General features: G+C 32.1%; 1 protein-coding gene across 1 annotated transcript in view; it reads right to left on the bottom strand.

The window, feature by feature from the left end:
* LOC113404117 (otoferlin-like) overlaps window positions 1-15,325 on the bottom strand; it is an 85,013-nt gene that overhangs the window by 36,582 nt on the left and 33,106 nt on the right. The window lies entirely within an intron of this gene.

Here is a 15,325-nt window from a genome sequence, read left to right as displayed (position 1 = left end):
TCTAATTGATAACAGTTGTCATCGCTTCTAAATAACCGAGTAATATCGAGTACACGGAACAATTGACAAATCGCTAAGTTTACTTCCTTTTTCGAGTTTATTGAATAAAAAAGAGCCATTAAGATTCACAATCGATATCTACTACCTGTTTGTCAATTACCACTCATCAGGCATTACTTCACCACGCACTGACATTTAGTTGTTCTGTATTTGAGGCATTGTTATTACAACAAGTTATAAAATCCCTCAAAACCTAAGATGTACACTTACTTCCAAACACTGAAATTTCTTGATAGAACACTCAACGATTTAAAGTAGCCTGACCTGGTATTCGAACCCTGGATGCGTATCATCAGTAAAAGTAGATCAATAAGGTCCTTTAAAAGAGTGAAGAGCTTGTGTCAAATAATTTTCCCCTCGCAGTTTCTAAGTACTCAATTCTTAGTACTCTTTGTTAGTGCTTAATATTATAGGGTATGAGAAGACGTTAAGATGTAAGTTCTAAGTGTTAGCTTAATGGCAGCCGTTACTTTCGTATAAGTCTTTCCACACATTAACTCCTGAAACGAAAGGTCAATGGACTACATAACCTCGGTGTTTGTCCATAACGTTTTTTAAATGTACGCATACTAAGCTAAGCTCACGAACTTGTCTAGTATTAAACAAAGAATAATGAATAAATTATAAAACAATGTAGGTACAAATATATATTCTCATACTTTAATATACATAATGTGTGTGTAAACACAGATGCTCTACTGTCTCTACTTCACTCTCTTAATCGGAGATATATCAGACCTAAGATCAGTGGCTTTATATTCTGAAGCATACGAGCTTCAATGATATCTTTCTATATCCAGACTGCTACTGAAAATTCCATAAAATTGGCCTGACTTAAGATTGAAGGGTCGAATTCACTAACCTTAATAGTTATCCACTTGACGACTAAATTATTTTAGTTTAATTTGTATGTTTAAATAGTTCATAGTTTAGTAATAAAATGTTGAGGTCATAGACGGCGTAGTACCTTTCTTGAAATGTATAATATGTTTTTGTGGTTCGAATTTAGACAGACTTACGGCAAGTTTGTTTAAATTGGATTTTAATCAAATTGATACACGAGTTGGTACCTTAGTCATATTTCGAAGACAATTTCGTAGGTTTTTTTCTTATTAAATGAGTCAGGTAGTATGAGCTGTCTATAGACGGTCTATAGTTTAGGCAAAATATTTACGGTTGAATCCGAAGCGGGAATAATGAGTGAACATTTGTTTTACGTGCCGCTCCCGGCGGACAATAGATTTATGAAATTTCTACTCTATAGTCTATTTCAGTTACCGCAATTCATGTTATGTAATACCAGTGGTTATATAATACTAGTTTTCGAAATTTAACCGTTAACATTTGAGAATAATATGCATGAATTTGTATGCCTAGAACATTTTTTCTAATGTTACTGTCCAGAAGGCACTAAAGCTAAACAAAAAAAAACTCGGAAATAGAGTTGAAACTACTGAACTGTCTTGTCTTCATCTATATGTAAAGAATACTCATAAATTTCGATAGTTTTTAACTAACAGGATAACACTCATATACTAGTTTTGAATAACATTTTTTTTTGTCTGTTTTGTAAATTCGGCTTATCAGGAATTGGGTAACTGACTAGTCAAAGCTTGTAACGTTAAAATACAGTATGGAAAATTCACGAGAGCCGAAATATGTACTTTCAAATGGAAATGGAAAAAGATTGTGGACTAACCAGGTTTTAAAAAGTAACTGAATGAAATCACCATTAAACCAAACCTAATCTGTAAACAAAGACTCGATTTTTGGATCAAATTTATATTTCTTGATAATTATGTTGAACATGACTTCCATAAAAAAATCTATTTACTGTTCTCTTCTTCTAAGAGATATCTTATCTACAAAAACCCACAACTATTTTAATAATTTTAAACAGAAGCGAAACTGTTATTTTTACTGTTCCTTATTCAAATAACGAACTCGTATATTCTTTATTTAAACTCACTTGGTGAACACGTTCTTAGTGCTCACCTATGCTCTACGCCAATCTTAATTACGTGAACACGTCAGAATTACTGTAAGTCACTTCACCTGTCAGTACTGTACGTTTCATTTCGCAGAATGTTCGCTGTCGTCCACATTCAGCACTGATCGTATTATCTGTTTTTTAACTACTGCAAATGGAGTTATATTGCTAAATACGTCAAAGCTTATTTATAACTACGGTTGGTTACAAAATCCATTTAATGTCCTGGACTGTGACAGTTGGAAATTATAATGGATAAATAAATGTCCAACTAATATATAAAGGCATCCATTTTTTGTTAAAAAATGTCCTCTAGTTTGATTTTAATTCACGATTGCCATACTCAAGAGAGGTACATATAATAGTTTGCACAGCATAAGTGCATTTCCAGTGCACTCTTCGTTCCAGCACTCTCATAATCCGATGAATAAATCATAAACGACCAGAGTTCTGGAGCAGGACCAACGCCAAAATTTTTATCAATAAAGTAACTAAATATGTTTGTCTATCATACGACTGATACTAGGATTTGCGATATTCCTAGGCCTAATAATAAGCAGCGAAAATAATAAAATCAGTCAATGTTGAAGATACATAAACTGTCATTGTCGGGTATACACATGTAAGTAACATCTTTTTAACAACATTAACGTCCTAACGATTTATCTTATCGCTGAGCTGAAGGTCAATTTTAAACATAAAATTAGCAAGTATTAAATTCAGCCCTTGTCCGGAATTGAACCAGCGATATTGTTTAAGATTTATATAACCTGGGACGTTAGCTTTCGAGAACAATATTTGCTCCTACGTAATGCTAATGGTAATTAATTATTTAATTGGCGAGTGAATCTAGAGCATCTGAATAATTCGGGACTCCTGGGAGAACATCTCGTTTAAAATGCTGTTTGCCTTGAAAACTGGTTGTAACTTGAACATTATACATTTTATTTGTGTAACCGCTACATTAAAATTAATAATATAGAGCTAAATTAAGAAAGCCGGGGATACGTCTCGGTGCCCCTTTTATTTTTCCGACTTCCTAAAAAATATTTTTTACAGTAATTATATTTATAACTACGATGTTTTTCTACTATAATCAAGAATTGCCTAATGGATAAGCCAAGACTGGATTTATAAAAAAAATGTGTCTCATATAAGATTTAGTACATATCTTAATAATAATATTACAAAACAGAGATTATTTTTGTTTGGAGTTTGAACGCAAATACACAAAAAAAGACAAATTTTCTGTAGATCCTAATCTACTCGTCCATTATGCTTTTTTTTATAATAAAGTTAGACGTTCAATTTTACCACCCGATAGTAAATCACCACCGTCCAAATATATTGGCGCCGTAAGAAATATTAACCATTCCGTGCATCGCCAACGCGCTTCCAACCATAGGAAATAAGAGGTTTTGTCCCTTGCGCCGCCTGTATTGTTGCATTACATTGGCTCATTAACCCTTCCACCCGGAACACAACAATACTAATTATTGCTGTTTGGCGCTATAAGTGAATGGCATCTACCCAAAGAAGGGCTATCATAGAATTTTCCCTCACACTAATGCTCAGTAATGTTGTCCTTGTCGGGGTTTGAACCCGTCATTTTCAGTTCAGCTTCACAATATATTCTATCCACTTAACTACTCAACTCAATTATTGAGCTATGTTTTATTTTGGAACTTATATACGACTTTCTGCTCTAACAGTAACAATATATCAATAAATATTTGATTCGATACTATCGTTGCGCGGCGGCGCAGTGAGTACAAGGGACGGTGTATTTTACCAACACTTGTCAATTTTTGGATAAAAAATATTATAAAATATTGCTTTTGATTTATCACAGTGACTATTTATGGACCTAACTATATATGCGATCGAATATCGAACTATGCTGTTGAACTAGAACACAAATTATTACAATGAGGGCTTAAATAAGTATAAATATGTAAATTAAAAATATCTTCGTTATAAATAATAATCGCGGGGGACGGCGAGAGCTCCCCGTCGAATGGCAAAAATTATTATGTAGATTCGTGTTTCATGTTTTACCAATTTAGATTCCAATTGATATTCATCTTTTGTTTCTCGCATGTGTACGAAATTGAAACACAATAATTGTGAAATAATATTGGACATTTCAAATTTCATTTTAAAGTTTTAATAAAACATATTAGTATAGATTGCCTGGGGATTGATATTATTTCTGTTGAATAAATTATATGTTCAATTTTAAGATAAAACCCGTCATAGAGAATCGTAGTCGTACCGTAGTAGTAGTAATTATAAGCTAAAACATTTTCTTCGTGTCTAGCAAATTCTTTGCAAAGCAACGATATTTTTAATTTTAATAATATTAAGGACATAAATTACTTTTTTTATCACATTATTAACTTTTATATCAAGAAAATGTTTTTTAAATATAATTAAAGGCAGAAAACATATTATTCTCCTTATATTTCTCCTCGGAGATTTCGCAAAGTTTTCGTGTTCTCATAAACTTATTTCTAGTTGTTAATTAAACTTTGGTCAAAACGTCGTCGGTTTTTTGGTACATGCGCGGTCTCCAATTTAAAGACACGTTTTTTTTTAAATTTTCATACATCGTATGAAAATCGTATCGTATATCATATATACTTTTCCGACTGTCATTTGTGACTTTCAATATAATAGTTATATACATTTTACAAGCTTTTATTTAACTTGCAATGTAAGTATGTGATGATGACAATGCATTGGTTGTTAACAGCAAGCAGACGTGAGACGTGATTCCAAACCCTGCACGACGGAACACCCAAGATGGCGGATATTTTTTAAATTCATTCCTACAATATGGGTATCAAATGAAAGGGCTTCCTGAGAATAAGTCAATAAATATAGTGAAGTTACTGTAAACCGATATAGCGGGGTAAGTTTTAAGTCCTTGTCTATAATATGGGTATCAAATAAAAGGACTTACTGAGAACATGAACGCGATTACAAATACAAAAAAAAAAAAATTAAATAAAAAAGTTTTTAAAAAGAAGCTTTTATTTGATTTCACTAATAAACACATTTACACTAAAACGTTTACTGATAACATACATATAACGTAATTTCACAATTTATATGATATCGCGAGAATTACTTGTATAAACAAGTAAATTAAATAATTTGATGTGAATAATTTTATCCGTACGTATGAAATTAGCGTTTTGTCGTACTGACCACTTTGATCTGAAGTAAGAATTGGTTTTTGGCTCTTTGGTTAAGAATTCCAAATTTAAATTCATAAATTCGTTTAGCTGGTACATTTCAGTTTCGAAAACAGTCATTAATTTGTTTTTACCTACTTATTTTTTACCCACCCAAATCCTGTCCTAACCGAAAATTGACTTAGAAAAAGTTACTTGTGAGTGTTTGGTGGACTAGCACCGGTTTCGTTCACTACAGCTTACTAAAATTTTGCCAAACGATTATGGCAGATATCTATTGTCAGCAACTGCCAACCATGAAGGAAGAACTAACTGCTAAGCAACCGAGATTGGTCAATCACTCTAGGCCACTGCTGCTTCACGATAACGCAAGACCACACACTGCACAATGGAATGTCTACGACCACCGTAGTTCCCGTTCTTGCTCTAACAGATTATCATTTTTTCCGGAATATGGACAACTTTTAACAAGGAAAAAAAATCAGCTCCGATGCGGAAGTCCAGTGTCTAGTGCAGACTTTGATTAATTAAATACAGTTTACAAAAAAAAAAAAAAAGACTATGATCCTCCCATATAAAACGCCAATTTCATATGTAAGGACCTAATATTAAGTAAATAAATCTCACGACAAGTCATCGAGACTTGGCAAATCATCGAATTATGTGATCTTTTTTAACATAATTAATATACACATTAATTTAAGCAAATAAACAAAACGAAATTTAAAATACTGACAGTGCGTATCATAACCGCAATTAATGTTGGCAACAATTTTTGTAGAATTTTATCTTTGAATCTTAATTTCGATTGTTTTGTCCAAAATGAACTCAGTTCTGCTTTATTTTGGAAGTGTTTGCACTTTCACTCCCAGCTTTCAAATGGAACGGCATGAATATATAAATTTGAATCAAAACCGAATTTTCGGATCGTTTGTTCGCTTCAGCATTTTCCGCTGCAGCTCAGGCCCTTTGTTTCTCTGACATTAGTCAGGATCTATGTCAGATAACGACAAGGAACTTGTTTGATTGAATCAATTAAATAATAATTTACCCACAAACTATCAAACATAGAACAGCTTTATGACATAAATAATTAATAACATTAATTTCAGTCTGTTAATTGTAAACTGTGCTGGGATTAATTAATTCTTAAGAAACGTAAATTATTAATTAATTGGATATGTAATCAAATTAATTTCTCAACCGGTCGAGGATAAAACTGGAGCGGTTTACAACCAAGACAAACTCATTGGCGTTTTTTTGGTGACTGGGTAAATGCCTGAACCTGATTGTGCTGTGTGAACTGTAGCGGAAATCACAGCAGTAACCCATAGTTCATACAGAGGAGCGCACTACTGTTTGCATATGAGACGCACCATTGCAGTCATCAACTTTGTCTATATAGTATATACAGTTAATTTAAATTGGAGCACTCTTTTATATTTATCTTTGAATAAATTACGTTGGAGAAATCAATAGATGTGCTCAAAGGCAGTTGGTTACAATGAACAATCTTTTTAAAAATATTACATCCAGATTACAAAGTACTTTTTGGATAGATATGTACGATATAATCATATTTAAGTACATTTTAGCATAAGCCTGATAAGTTATAAGTAAACCCTTTTACTGCAACAAGTGTCTTGGCTTATGGCCAATAAATATTCAACAGAGTATCTCTAGATTTACTTTTACAATTTCTCGCTAACGTGTGTAATCAGAATATCTGTTGACAACGTCGGGGTCGCGGAAGCGATTTATGCAGCAAAAAAGTCTGCTAGATTCTTTATTATCCCAAAGACCAGATCCATAAGATCCATAATATGATCAATCCAGGTAAGATTTTATCAACGATTCTAAGAGTTTCACAATTTTAAAAGAGATCCAACTATCCCTAACAAAATATTTTAGCTTAGTAATTTCTTCTTGCTGACACAAACATTGTTTCCTCATGAGGAGATTTGAACCGACTAATTAAAAGAAAGAATATTGCCATGTGAGAAAATACATCAAATGAGCACAACTTTGTGGAAGACGTGAAACTATTCCGTGTCAAAATGTTTCACTTAAACGTTACACAAAGAAACGTTGCTATCATAACAGCTTTGCGAAAACATCAAATCTCCGTTTGAATTATATTTATAATATATTAGTGGTAACGCGAAAGGTCGTATCATCCATATGCTATGAGTTGCCATAAATATGTATAATTTATAACGTTATCCTTTATGAAGATTCTTTGAGCTACAATCCCTTTGTCAGAAATGTGGTCGTTGTACATAAATTCCTTCTTATATTATGGCATTCGCACTTCGCTTTGTCGGATAATACCTTAAATATTTAACATGATCCCGATAATGCTTCTCCTATCGATGTCTCATTTAAAACTTTTTAACCACTCGAAGGACGACCAAAGAAATGGAATATTTAAACTTTAAAATTCAATTTTACGCTTCAAATATTAGAACTGATACGCCAGGTTTTCTCCAGGGACTCACGGTAACTTCATTATGAGTGACTTTAGTATCTGATAAATATTATTATGAAGACGTCCGGGCTCAAGGCTCCATCGGGATTCTATTTGTATCTGATATAAAATGTTATTAACACAGACTTTAAATAGGTTTGTGGGAATTGAAACTTTTGATCTACTTTTAAGAATAACCCTGCAAGGTTTAATCTTAATGGTTATTGTAATACAGATGCAAAATATATTTTTATCTTACCAAATTTATTTCAAAATCAGAATTATATAATGTTTAGTGAATAGATAACCAAAATCACAATTATAATGAAGGTAGGCTCTGTGTTTTCACGTACTTTATCAAGTTCATAATGCATCTCATTTGGGTTAGTGAAAGAAACGGTTGCACGTGCGTCCTGTTGGAATGAGCTCCAAAGATTGTCATCTCTCAGATGGCATTTATGATCTATTTTTTGTTTAAACTAAAGATGTTCTTCCTATTGGTTTCAGTTACAATGGTCAACTAATTCCAACCAGGTGATTGGCAAAAATCAGGGTTTGATCTTGTTAACTACTAACCTATTGAGGCTGTGAAACAGTTGCAATGTTATTTTAATTTTGGGAGACTGCTTTAAATGTTATTTTAATAATTATTAAAATTGTAATCAATGACGTATACCATAAATTACTTATACGTTTCCATGGGTAATATTGGCAATGTTATATTTTTTTAGTAAAATACCTAATACAAGAAGAAAAAGAAATGACGTAAAAAAATTACGTTAATTTAAAATTAGTATTAATGAAATAAACGTCAAACTTACTAAGCCTTGGTGGCTGGGTGTAATGTTAGTGTAATAGCATAATAACAACTCACGATTTCCCTTTCAGTATCAACAAGAAACTACGTAATCCCATGGACTTCTTACGTTTGGTCTAATGATGTGTTTTTATCAGATTCTTATAGAGTTTTAAGATAAATTTTATAAATAAAATATATTATTTTTATAAAAAAAGAAATAAGCCATAATATATTCAAAAAGTTTCATAGTGTTCGATATTTAAATTGAATTTTATTCTATTTTATCTATTCGTATTCTAATATAAAATTTCTCAGTAGTCACCAGAGTATGGTCGTCCCATCGGACTCTGAAAATAAATGTGGACCAATGTTCGCACACACAGTTCGGTATAATCCATCCTATTTAGTTTGTCTGTTGAGAATGGCTGCCCTCACCGAGAGGATATACATCACACCGTCCTTTGAATTAATGTTGTAGTTTTCACGATATCAATCCAATGACAATGTTTCAAGATATTATTTATTTAAAACACCATCAGCATATTCATAAAAACAAAGTAATCCAAAATACACAGACAGATGCAGTGTGATACACTGCTACAGGTATTTACGACATTATTAAATCAATTTAAAGAAGTAATATGCTCTTAAAATAAATATTATCAAAAATAATTATACTTACTGCACATATCTAGGCCACACAATTAACACAAATGAACTAATTCAATGGAACGTATCAATAACAAATTCAAACGTACATCATGTATTGTGCGATCGAATGAAAATGAATGAATAGCCATCATCCGTTCAGGTCGCAGTAGCGATACTTTTCAACAATAAGGTGCTAATTTGAAATTCATAATTCATCATGAAAACTGGAATAATTGATGTCAAAATAGTATGCCCACTAAGGGTATTATTGCTAGTTGAACTCCTACGAACAAAACTACACATAGAATGAGTCATATTCACGCAAATATGAACTTTAATGGATCGGTACAGCTTCTAGAATAGATTAAATTATAATTATATATAGCTTAATATAGTAACAAACTTCGTGCAGTCACGAAGGAACGAAGGTGTTTTTTTGATGTGGCCGGACACGCAAATATTGAGATATGTTTAAAACAATATGTTCGAAGGTTTTTTTTTAAGGATAATATTACTATTAATGTAATAAGGGGAATAAATATGAAACGAAACTGGATTAATATTTTTAACTGTTTTGCAAAATATGATATAGGAAAGTATAATAATCTCTTTAAGGAGCTCTCGTTGCGAAGCAACGCTTAAATCATTTTTAAGAATTTCCGCAATGGAACAAAGAAGTCGCATAAACTCCAAAACTTTTACAAAAGGGCACGTGGTCGTTACCGCTTTACTATGTAACGATCATAAGATTCTGATTTCAAATTCAGGATATTATCCGTAGTTTGGAAGTTGAAAGTGCTTACAATTCCACAAAGCACGCTAAGCCATCAGTTCTGTTCCTGAAACTGAAGATGAAGATGACTCACGAGCTATACTCGTATAACATCTCTAGCTCAGTTGGCAAGTTACGTTAGCCTCTATCATGGAAATCAGTCGGAAGAAAAATATCGTATATTTTTATATTCATATATTAAAGTTTATTGCTAAATATTTTCTGTTCAATGATCTAGACCTTTACGCTGAGATGATTTCATCACTTTAAAGTTACCCACACGAACTCTCATTAACAACAGTTCATTTTTTATGTTGTTTCGATAAACATGCTGTCTGATGATTCCATAGTGATATTATAATATAGTTAAAATATAACTGTGGAATTTTATCATAGAAACGAATCCCGTGCCCCAAGATGGATGTTTTAACTTTGCGAAGTCGGAAATAGGTGTTAGTAGTTTATTTTACCCCGTGTCTATAATTATTATTGTCACGGTTTCTTCGTAGTCTCGAACTCCAATTATAAATTGACCGGACAGCTCTTTTTTGTAGTATGACAACTGTTTTAATATCTGTAGCGATACCCCAAAGCAAAATGTCGTAATTGCAATCTAAAATAAAGCAACTACTGCTGTATTTTCAAACAACAACTCAAATTAATAATATTACTTGTGACACTTTGCCATTCCACCACATAAATGTATTATGAAGCCAAGATAGCTTAATAAAACAGAGCGTTAATTTGATTAACTTCCAAGACTTGGCACTTCGCCAAGTCCAGATGGTGAGACGCTTGACGCAACAAGTGCAAGTCTATTAGTCGTCTCCTTTATTTACTTAATGTCTTCAAATATCCAAAGAAGTCCCGAATACTTATCAAATTATTTAATTATTATATTCCTGTTAATATGTAGTGATATACAGTAAAGCAGTATAGCTTGCTTGATGTTGTCTTCTTTTTTTAAATGTGGAATTAATTGCGCTTGTGTTTAAAAATATCACAGCTTATTTTCAAAGGGAACATAAAAAGGCTATTTTTAAACGAAACGATTACTATTCAAAACGAGAGACAAACTAAGCTTATAAATATATTAAATTACCCGCCCGATCTTCGTTCGGGCAGAATAAGGGTCCAAATAAAACTTTCATATCGTAATACTCTTACTCCCATTCGGGATATTTTTTTCCAATTCCTTCAACAATCGTCGATATATTTTAGTCAATTTACACAAACTCTAATGAATCAAAGTCAAAGTTGAAATATTTATTCAATACAATACAGAAGCGTTAAACCTGCCCGTTGATTCATAAATCTATCGTTTTGTTATACCAATAAATTAATCACTTAAACTTTCCTCACGAATCACTCCTTCCCTAAATGAAAACCATATGAAAATCTGTTCTATCGTTTTTATGTTTATTGCGTTCAGACAGACATACATATGCAATGACTTATATTAATTATACTGGCTGATATTAGTATCTGAACAAAAATATACTTTCCTCGCTAAGAATTTTACCTGATTTAATATTCAAGTAAAAAAATATGTGCATTACTTTTAAAAGTAAGTCAAGTACTTCAATCGAAAAACGACGGATGCAGGTATTTTATTAATGAATTATTAGAGTCCTGTGAGTTGAAATATTACTCTCCGAAGCCATTTTAGATATTGGGAATATTTGGGGGCTGTTATTCAAATTATTTTCATTCTATTTAATATATATTTACTGATACCGTACATGTTATTTGCGCTATTAAAACATTAACGCACAAACTTCAACTGTTTAATTACGTCTTAACCGCTTCCCGTGTAATTCTTTCGGTAAAATAAAATTATTTTTGATATTTTCTACAATATGTAAATGTTACTGTGTGACCATAATGTTAATTAATTATATTTATTTAAAAAAAATATATATATATATTTTATCGCAACATATTTTTTTTCGTATGATATAAAAAAAATCATATATCATTTTAATTTCGTAATATTTAATATACGATGTTCTTTGCCTATAAATATAAATATAATGACCATCGTGTCAATATTTTATGGATCTTTGTTATTATTTACATTTGTCATTTTTGTTTTTGATACTAAGAATAAATATATATATTATATCATATCCTTCCATTAATATATTTATACGACTATGAAACTAATTCTAGCAACGAAATTAACTTTAGCGTTAACGAAAGCACGCACGCACGTAGGAGGAAAACCCTGCATTAGTTAATTTAAAAATAACGTTTAATGGTATTTTTATTGTATGAAAAATTTATCGTTACGTGTTTTCAAATATATGTTCAATTGTAACGAATTACAGTTTTTGTTTACTTAGTAAAGTATTTGTTAAGCCCTATACGCAATGGGATGATGTTCGCTTCGGGATTTTCTTTGCTGAATAAACTTGATGCTGAATATTAAAAATACTCATAAAAAATAGCCACGGTAAACCCAGCTGATTTGAATCCTCGACTTTGATGCTTATTGAAATAATTTATAATAAAATAAAATAATTAAATACGGAGTAAAATATATAAATAAAAATATGGAGTTTCGTAGTTTAGTTTATTATATGGTAATGGCGTACAAACTATACGTGCCACGCCCACGCAGAGTAGAGGAGAGCGGAGAGGTGGCATGCCGGAGATCTCTTGATTGAAATGCAATAAGATATATCCTATCAGATATTAACGTAGCTAATATAATTGCTGTAGTCAAATGGCCAATTATGTAGTCGAAATTCCAATTTAAAATAAATACACTGTATCCCACAATCTTGTACGTCAAAACCGAATTTTAATCAACCTAAATGCATAACGATATAATTTTTATCGGAGCTGTAATATATCTTCCAAAAAAGGTATAGGACCAATGTCCACTAGGAATTCTTCCAAGTGTGCTGATTATTCCACAACCGAAAGTTAATCCTATAAAATCACATAGAAACAATAACATTTTAAATGTATGTCTTGAGATAGACGATTTTCAATCCATAACAATTTGTTTCGATGCTCAAGACTGTTTATATAAAATTAAATATCCTCATTTAAAAATAAAATTATATTGAACTTGTTTCCTGGCTTCCCAACCTAACCAGCTGTATAAATTATCACGTACTAGTGTGTGTGATACACACATAAATACACATCATGGATACAGTAATTAATACATACTAGAGTACTCATAAACATATTAGATAAACGACTTTACTCCACGCAATGTTTTGTTTGCTTTTGTGAGGCGGTATAAGAGAACGGATATCACTTAATCTAGACTTAACACAACGTTTCAACTTAGTTTCCATAATAAAACATTAGTTAAACCATTTATTTAATATTAGTTGTCGAGTAATGGGAAAGATCGTGGATATCATCGCCCTAGTTATTTTACAGACTAATAATCAAAAGAATGATATTAAAGGTGTGAAAGCAACTCTATGTTACCTCATACCGAAGAAACCAATGAACCGGGACTAATGTTCGACATAAAATAGCCTAAGACCTGAATATATGGATAGATAACAAAGGCATAAATAACGGGATTTATTTCCCTTTCGGGTTTTGGAAACATATATTAGACGCGGCTGCAGTCGACGGGAACAGCTAGTCACTCATAATTTTGTATTCAAACGTACTTCCTAGTACAGTTTGAATTAGAACTTAACAACTTAACTTCATGACCTATAAATTGTGGGTACCACTACTTTCAGATCCATAAAGAAAATAGGAAAGTAAAGTATTTTTCAAATATAATACGTGCTGTTAATATCAATGAATTTCTTATCAACTGTTTAAATACAACAGCATATACATGACACTGACGAAGCCACTCACACAAACACACACTAACAAACAATAAATGTTACAATATGTTTACATGATTTACGGTTAACTTACAAAGTAAAGCTACTCAGATTGTTGCTATACTAAATGGCGTTTACAACTTAAATACATTTAGAACCAAGTCTAGTTCAGCGTCCCCTAGGGTATTTGAATGAGAATTACGGAATAGTTTCATATTGTGTCACGCTATTATTCGTACTCACACAGGCATTCTGATGTTAATAAAAAATCACTTTATTGCACGCCAAGACAAAGAAACAAAAAACAGACGTTACGAGAGATAGGGGGAGAAATAGTGCTTGCATCCTGACAAAGCCAAGGTCTTAGGGGAAACTAGTGACGGTATGCACCTGAATTAAGAAGGGCCATTCTTAATTCAGGTGCAAAAAATTCATCGCCTCTCCGATAATGGTTAAATCTTGGACCATTGATGTTACGCTCCAGAAGGGCTATAACAAATCTTTTTTGGGACTTCTTATATCCAAGATAAGGCTGAACGCACGTTAGAGATGATGATTTTGTACTAAAATAATTCAATGGTGTTAATATTTAAAATATTTTTATTCCAGCTGTATTATTATAGTCGTTCCATTTCACTTTATTATAATTCATGCTCGTACCAAGAGTACAAGAGCCCGAGAGGCTAATATACGAGAAATTGACAATTGTTAGGGGACTCTTTTGTGTCTTTGTGATAACACTGAAAAATACAATAAGTGTTTGTGCATCTTCAGTTTAAAATCTTAGTAAATAAAACCGGTCGTATCCGGTTATTCGTAATAACATTAAAGAAGTATAGAATTCAGAGAAGCACTGAAGTCCTTATTCATTAAATGTGTGTTGAAAATGAAACTCGTTCGAAATTTTCGTTTAAAAAAAACCGGCAAAGCAGATAGAATGTCTTACAGTCAACCCGCTCAGTCAGAATTGTCTGCCTGGTTGATGGATTAAATTCGGGATATGGAATGACACTTAAGTATGTGATGGATTGCTTTTCTGAATAAAATTGAAATAATTCTCAGCCTTAACGTTGCCAAACATAACAGCTCATAAATTGTTGATACACGCGAGGATGAAATTCGTCCGACGCATGTCGGTTTCCTTAGGATGGTTTCCTTCAAAGTCGACCGAGTATTACGTGTTTGGAAACGGCTAGTTATTTAAGATTCTAAAAACATCTTATTTTAATGAAAAAGGCATTACAGTAGCCTGAATTTCTATTATATACAAAATAAAATTAATAATGTATCGTTCAATCCATTAAGTTGAAATACATATCTGGAATAATTCCATTAGTATTCAATCATTGCAACGAGAATGATATCGGATTTTTTACAAATTTAAGAGGCTTTACAAACATCGGAAATTCGATAAATATACAGTTTCAATTTACAGATCCTGGCTTACGATTAGACGAACGGTTCTTATAACAAAACATCTCTTCTCGTAGTGATTTAAAAATCTTCGTCGGCAATTACTCTTAGTTAACGGTCATGGGGCTAATTATAATGGTTACAGATAATTGGAATTGCTA

Source organism: Vanessa tameamea, chromosome Z (genome assembly GCF_037043105.1).
Source record: "Vanessa tameamea isolate UH-Manoa-2023 chromosome Z, ilVanTame1 primary haplotype, whole genome shotgun sequence".
Lineage (NCBI taxonomy): Eukaryota > Metazoa > Arthropoda > Insecta > Lepidoptera > Nymphalidae > Vanessa > Vanessa tameamea.
The sequence above is the reverse complement of the archived record's forward strand: the minus strand, read 5'-3'. Positions and strand labels throughout refer to the sequence as shown.